At 47.4% G+C, this 7,500-nt stretch overlaps 5 non-coding genes across 5 annotated transcripts in view; 4 read left to right on the top strand and 1 right to left on the bottom strand.

Annotated features, from left to right (window-relative positions):
- LOC133427251 (5S ribosomal RNA) overlaps positions 1-29 on the top strand; it is a 119-nt gene extending 90 nt beyond the window's left edge. The window contains exon 1 of the ribosomal RNA XR_009772502.1: positions 1-29. This exon is cut by the window's left edge and continues 90 nt beyond it. This is a non-coding gene — a ribosomal RNA (5S ribosomal RNA).
- Positions 30-228: 199 nt separating this feature from the next.
- Positions 229-347, top strand: LOC133427174 (5S ribosomal RNA). Its single transcript, XR_009772428.1, has one exon. It is a non-coding gene; the product is annotated as a 5S ribosomal RNA (ribosomal RNA).
- Positions 348-546: 199 nt separating this feature from the next.
- Positions 547-665, top strand: LOC133427286 (5S ribosomal RNA). The gene has a single exon (XR_009772537.1). It is a non-coding gene; the product is annotated as a 5S ribosomal RNA (ribosomal RNA).
- A 199-nt stretch (positions 666-864) lies between these two features.
- On the top strand, positions 865-983 carry LOC133427122 (5S ribosomal RNA). The gene has a single exon (XR_009772377.1). It is a non-coding gene; the product is annotated as a 5S ribosomal RNA (ribosomal RNA).
- A 6,420-nt stretch (positions 984-7,403) lies between these two features.
- trnam-cau (transfer RNA methionine (anticodon CAU)) lies at positions 7,404-7,475 on the bottom strand. Its single transcript has one exon. It is a non-coding gene; the product is annotated as a tRNA-Met (tRNA).
- Positions 7,476-7,500: the final 25 nt, after the last annotated feature.

Here is a 7,500-nt window from a genome sequence, read left to right as displayed (position 1 = left end):
CTGCCTGGGAATATCAGGTGCTGTAAGCTTTTTCAACCAGCAGAGAGCGCTCTCGCTTAATCTACCCACACATATTTCAACGTGGTAACAGCGACAGCTCACGTCCTAAAGTGTTTTGCACATGGTTAAGGCACTTTAACTCCAACAAATAAAACCAACAAATCAATGACTTATATTCTATGACTTATCTTCAACTCCATATAAGAGGTATTTCAAGCTGCAGCTTCTGCTTACGGCCATACCAGCCTGGATGCGCCCGATCTCGTCTGATCTCGGAAGCTAAGCAGGGTCGGGCCTGGTTAGTACTTGGATGGGAGACCGCCTGGGAATACCAGGTGCTGTAAGCTTTTTCAACCAGCAGAGAGCGCTCTCGCTTAATCTACCCACACAAATTTCAACGTGGTAACAGCGACAGCTCACGTCCTAAAGTGTTTTGCACATGGTTAAGGCACTTTAACTCCAACAAATAAAACCAACAAATCAATGACTTATATTCTATGACTTATCTTCAACTCCATATAAGAGGTATTTCAAGCAGCAGATTCTGCTTACGGCCATACCAGCCTGGATGCGCCCGATCTCGTCTGATCTCGGAAGCTAAGCAGGGTCGGGCCTTGTTAGTACTTGGATGGGAGACCGCCTGGGAATACCAGGTGCTGTAAGCATTTTCAACCAGCAGATAGCGCTCTCGCTTAATCTACCCACACATATTTCAACGTGGTAACAGCGACAGCTCACGTCCTAAAGTGTTTTGCACATGGTTAAGGCACTTTAACTCCAACAAATAAAACCAACAAATCAATGACTTATATTCTATGACTTATCTTCAACTCCATATAAGAGGTATTTCAAGCTGCAGCTTCTGATTACGGCCATACCAGCCTGGATGCGCCCGATCTCGTCTGATCTCGGAAGCTAAGCAGGGTTGGGCCTGGTTAGTACTTGGATGGGAGACCGCCTGGGAATACCAGGTGCTGTAAGCTTTTTCAACCAGCAGAGAGCGCTGTTGTGACCGCCCATATGCCCATCTGAACTCTGAATTTATAAATGATTATGTATTCATGATTGGGTGAACATTTTCAGAACAGTAAAGGCCGAAAGCTATAGTCAGTTTTATGAACCCTGCTGCCAACTTCTGGTCATCTCGGCCCGGCCCGAGATAGCAAGTTTATGACCCCAAGAGGGGGGGTCAAAACAGATCAAAGCAAGCAAGGAAAGTTTCTGCCAGGGAAACAGACTCCCTGGGGATTTACGACCCCCGCTGCATGGCAGATCAAAGCAGGACAGCAAAACCCAGTAAACCAGGCCTCGGTTTGCTGCCCCCTCGGGTGCTGCCCCTTTGAACAGAAGAAAACTCTGAAAACCCTGGTCAACCCCCCCAAGCCTGAAACCGGCTTGAATGTGCCTCCTAAAATGGCAGCTGCACCATGAACTACAATCCCAGCATGCCTTGTGGGATGGGGCGGCGCCTACAAGCGGCGCGCATCCAATCACAAACGAGGCACCGATGACGTCACCGCATCGCGCGTTGGATCAAAACCCCTGCCGCTGCTCCCTTTCTTTCTCTTCTCAACTTCATCTCATCGGCGCTGGATCTTTGGCTCCAGGCCAAAGGATCCCATCTCCTCTCTCTCCCCCCGGGCTGGGGGGAGGCAGGAGGCCCGCACCGGACCGGGCCCTGCGGGGTCCGGCCGTTGAAGCCGCGGTCCCCCGGGAGGCTCCGATTTCTCACTAAACTCTGTTCCTCTTTAAGTTTCTGCAGATCCGAGCTTCCGACGCCCACGCGCTCCCGGCAACCAGATCGGGACACAGCTGCGATTGAGTGCTCAGACTGAACCCCCCCTCCCCGCTCCGAGCCCCTGTCTGCGAACCGCGCAGGGGATCGGGGACGGACGGCCGGCGTCTCGCCCGGCGTGAGCTCTCCCGGGGCCCGGACGGCCACGCGTCGGCGACCGGCGCAGAGAGGGAAGCACGGCAGGAGAGACCGGTCCCCCGCCGCGCCTAGGAATGCGTGTGAGCCTCCGTTTTGGTCCGGAACCACGGCCCGGCACGAGGCGGCCCCGCCGCTGTCTAATCCGTTTCAGGGGAAGGGACGGGACGCGATAGCCTGACTGCGAAACCCCAGCAGGACCGCGAACCCAGTCGACGAAACCCGCAGGCACCCGATTCCGGATCCCAGAGGAGACGTGAGCCCGCGTAGCAGTGATCAGTAGGATTTAAGAGTGTTCAGAACTGTGTGTGAGATTGTGAGACCTGGGTTATCAGTAACTTAAGAGTGTTACAGAGCTAAATCTGTGTTCAGAGCTGAGATTACATCATCATTGTTATCATTATCATGTTTCATTATTTGGTAGTCGTTGTTTTCTGCCGTAGGCACGTTTTAAATGCTGCGTTCGCCATCCGGTCCGATTGCACGTGGCCCAGAGGGCGCGTCCATCTTTAAATGACCACAGGAGCCCCGTTTGAACTGTAGATGTTCTTTATCATCTTTATTATTATTACATTTGATTCTTTTTTTTTATTCCATGCATTTAACGTTTATGTTTCATTTTATTGATTGTTGTTTTTCTTGTTAGTTAATGGTTTTATAATAATGTCGTGTGCCATCAGATTTATTCTGGTATTTATTTACATCCCTTTTGATACCCGTATGTAAATAAATTCTGATTGATTCTTAATGAGTGGTTGTGTTATTTCATGCAAGATTTGGTCACAGGTTGATTTGTTTAAGCAGAGCCCAGTGTTCGGATATCACGCCTTCACTGTTATTCTGTAAGATTTGCTGTTCTGCAGGATAATTCAAAAATCATACGAGACTGATTTTCTGCTGTTTTAGTTATCGAATTCCATCGGAGTAAGGCCCGGTGGTGGTGCCCCGAGAATTATCATTTTGATAATATGATTTGATAAATAGTCAACTTTATTAATTATTAATAATTATTAATAATATTCATTAATAGCCTTGAATAACTAATCAGCCAAGCTACCCGAGTCGCACAACATAAATGGAGCCCCCGTGCGAGGCTCTCGATAATAACAATATTTGTGACCAAGTTTGTATGAAATAATCGAACATTGATTGTCATCAGAAGAAAAATATTTTTATTTTTCTTCCCCTCATTATCTGATTCCTACGGTTATTTTAAAACCTCCCTGTTCTAATGGCAACCTCGCTTCACCAAGGGTTGGTTGCTTTGTTAAGTTCTTTAATTTTATTAATTTGAACTTTTATTTTATATCACACGATTATTAATCTTGTGATTGATTTCCTCTGCAACCTTACTTCACTGAAGCTAATGCTACTGCTTCACTGAAGGTAATGGTTGGGTTTGCTTTAAGTTCTGTTAATTTTATTAACCTGAACTTTTTCTATCACTCAATTTTATTAATCTGTTTGAGTAATTTTCTTTTGCAACCAGGTTTCATGGAAACTAATGGTTGGCTCGCTGTAAGTTCCTGATTTTATAAATCTGAACTTTTATTGGTGGATCACTATTTTATTAATCTCTGATTAATTCCCTTTTGCAACCATACTTAACTGAAGGTAATGGTTGACTTCAAGTTCTTTAATCCTATTAATTGAACTTTTGTTGATTACCCCATGTGAGTTATTAATCTTCTCAGATTAATCTCTACCGTGTTTTATTAAGTTGAATCTTTAATTTAAAGTTATTTAAAGATTCCTCCCTTTTAATTCACTTTATTAATTCCTTTCAGTTGGTTCTTGCTTCTAAGGTTATAACCAATACCCCAGTCTCTCAGGGTTTGTTATCGGTTTAATTTCTTCTAATCTGGGTGATAACGTGAGCTGACTTCGTTAATAAGTGTAATCTCTTGCCAGAATCCCAAGCGAAGCGCTGGGGCCTGGACCGTGAGCTGAGGTGTGGTTATTAATGGCAGAGAGCTCATCGCAGTGGACGGAGAACCAGCAGAGGTGACCAGGCTGATGGAGATGCACCGACAGGCAAGTCTGTTCTTAGGCTGGACCCAAAAGGTGGCGAGCCCGGTCATCTCATCCCCCTGAGCCCCCTGGTCAGACGCCACCGTGAGTAAGCCAAAAATTAATTACCCGAAAGGAGCTGCGGCCCTTCCCAGTTTTCACTGTTACTGACGCTGAAGAAGCAGCTCAGCGTTTTCTTAAAGTAAACCAGAGATTAACAGCCAAGGCGCAGACGCCGTACCTCAGAGCGAGGGGGGTCCCACGTTTGACCTTTTTAGCAAAAGAACACTGAACAGCTGCATTACCTTGTATGCAGCGGCCCCCTCACAATTTTTCTGACCCAGAAGTGGAAGTCCGCTCCACACCTGGAAAGGGGGGTAGGATACCTTGGGGCGTTAAAGAAAATACACGCCTACACACAATTTCCAGGCTTCCACAGCCGACATAAGTTAATTTGTGTGTTTTTGTCGCCTAGCAATTAATCAAAGAGTGGTTAGATTGTTGGTTTTTGATTTTAGGTACAGTGTACATACTGAAACCTAACTAACCCCTCCTTTTATCTTTCATCTACCGCACTTTAAGAGTGATATCACTGTGTTAGGTAAATGAATGATGTTATTGCTTTGAATATGTTTTTCTTTTCATATTTTTGTGCATTGCTCGCCTAGTGGACTAACCAGGCCAGCTCACGCCCCAAACCAGAGTTTATGACCACATGGACTGTTGCACCGTTGTTAGATTCGACAACCAGACCCTGCATTCCGGTCGTCGATTCGAAGGGGGGATGTTGTGCCCGCCCATATGCCCATCTGAACTCTGAATTTATAAATGATTATGTATTCATGATTGGGTGAACATTTTCAGAACAGTAAAGGCCGAAAGCTATAGTCAGTTTTATGAACCCTGCTGCCAACCTCTGGTCATCTCGGCCCGGCCCGAGATAGCAAGTTTATGACCCCAAGAGGGGGGGTCAAAACAGATCAAAGCAAGCAAGGAAAGTTTCTGCCAGGGAAACAGACTCCCTGGGGATTTACGACCCCCGCTGCATGGCAGATCAAAGCAGGACAGCAAAACCCAGTAAACCAGGCCTCGGTTTGCTGCCCCCTCGGGTGCTGCCCCTTTGAACAGAAGAAAACTCTGAAAACCCTGGTCAACCCCCCCAAGCCTGAAACCGGCTTGAATGTGCCTCCTAAAATGGCAGCTGCACCATGAACTACAATCCCAGCATGCCTTGTGGGATGGGGCGGCGCCTACAAGCGGCGCGCATCCAATCACAAACGAGGCACCGATGACGTCACCGCAGCGCGCGTTGGATCAAAACCCCTGCCGCTGCTCCCTTTCTTTCTCTTCTCAACTTCATCTCATCGGCGCTGGATCTTTGGCTCCAGGCCAAAGGATCCCATCTCCTCTCTCTCCCCCCGGGCTGGGGGGAGGCAGGAGGCCCGCACCGGACCGGGCCCTGCGGGGTCCGGCCGTTGAAGCCGCGGTCCCCCGGGAGGCTCCGATTTCTCACTAAACTCTGTTCCTATTTAAGTTTCTGCAGATCCGAGCTTCCGACGCCCACGCGCTCCCGGCAACCAGATCGGGACACAGCTGCGATTGAGTGCTCAGACTGAACCCCCCCTCCCCGCTCCGAGCCCCTGTCTGCGAACCGCGCAGGGGATCGGGGACGGACGGCCGGCGTCTCGCCCGGCGTGAGCTCTCCCGGGGCCCGGACGGCTGCGCGTCGGCGACCGGCGCAGAGAGGGAAGCACGGCAGGAGAGACCGGTCCCCCGCCGCGCCTAGGAATGCGTGTGAGCCTCCGTTTTGGTCCGGAACCACGGCCCGGCACGAGGCGGCCCCGCCGCTGTCTAATCCGTTTCAGGGGAAGGGACGGGACGCGATAGCCTGACTGCGAAACCCCAGCAGGACCGCGAACCCAGTCGACGAAACCCGCAGGCACCCGATTCCGGATCCCAGAGGAGACGTGAGCCCGCGTAGCAGTGATCAGTAGGATTTAAGAGTGTTCAGAACTGTGTGTGAGATTGTGTGACCTGGGTTATCAGTAACTTAAGAGTGTTACAGAGCTAAATCTGTGTTCAGAGCTGAGATTACATCATCATTGTTATCATTATCATGTTTGATTATTTGGTAGTCGTTGTTTTCTGCCGTAGGCACGTTTTAAATGCTGCGTTCGCCATCCGGTCCGATTGCACGTGGCCCAGAGGGCGCGTCCATCTTTAAAAGACCACAGGAGCCCCGTTTGAACTGTAGATGTTCTTTATCATCTTTATTATTATTACATTTGATTGTTTTTTTTATTCCATGCATTTAACGTTTATGTTTCATTTTATTGATTGTTGTTTTTCTTGTTAGTTAATGGTTTTATAATAATGTCGTGTGCCATCAGATTTATTCTGGTATTTATTTACATCCCTTTTGATACCCGTATGTAAATAAATTCTGATTGATTCTTAATGAGTGGTTGTGTTATTTCATGCAAGATTTGGTCACAGGTTGATTTGTTTAAGCAGAGCCCAGTGTTCGGATATCACGCCTTCACTGTTATTCTGTAAGATTTGCTGTTCTGCAGGATAATTCAAAAATCATACGAGACTGATTTTCTGCTGTTTTAGTTATCGAATTCCATCGGAGTAAGGCCCGGTGGTGGTGCCCCGAGAATTATCATTTTGATAATATGATTTGATAAATAGTCAACTTTATTAATAATATTCATTAATAGCCTTGATCAGCCAAGCTACCCGAGTCGCACAACACAGTACTGGATATGATTAATAACTGCAAATTAGGCAGTCGTCTTGCACATTCAAACATTACTCGTTGTTGGCAGGATTCGAACCTGCGCGGGGAATCCCCAATGGATTTCTAGTACATCGCCTTAACCACTCGGCCACAACAACCTGTCAGCTGTGTGTGTGTGTGTGTGTGTGTGTGTGTGTGTGTGTGTGTTTGAATCTTCAGAAATAGACAATTTAGAGTCTTTATTTTAAAATGGTTGGTTTTACTTTATTTTAAAATGGTTGGTTTTACTTTATTAGGTTTAGACATATTTTCATCCCTATTTTGATTAAATGCATTTTCATCAACAGTCAGTGCAGTATGTTCATAGATCATACATCCACTTTCTTGTTTCCAAAAAGCTCTGGATAGATTTCAGTTAATCTCTCACATGGGGTCTGGTGATGGAAGCTCCTGGGGGTGGTGGTGGAAGCTCCTGGGTTCTGGTGGTGATGCTGCTGGGGTCTGGTGGTGGAAGCTCCTGAGGTCTGGTGGTGGAAGCTCCTGGGGTCTGGTGGTGGAAGCTCCTGGGGTCTGGTGGTGGAAGCTCCTGGGGTAAATGCATTTTCATCAACAGTCAGTGCAGTATGTTCATAGATCATACATCCACTTTCTTGTTTCCAAAAAGCTCTGGATAGATTTCAGTTAATCTCTCACATCTCATGTATGAGAGAATCTCTTAAGTAGCAGAGGATGGTTTCGATCCATCGACCTCTGGGTTATGGGCCCAGCACGCTTCCGCTGCGCCACTCTGCTGTATAACCAGGATGTGACTCCGCCA

The sequence above is a fragment of the Cololabis saira genome, unplaced genomic scaffold, assembly GCF_033807715.1.
Source record: "Cololabis saira isolate AMF1-May2022 unplaced genomic scaffold, fColSai1.1 scf027, whole genome shotgun sequence".
NCBI classification, from domain to species: domain Eukaryota; kingdom Metazoa; phylum Chordata; class Actinopteri; order Beloniformes; family Belonidae; genus Cololabis; species Cololabis saira.
This window is presented reverse-complemented; position numbering and strand designations above follow the sequence as displayed.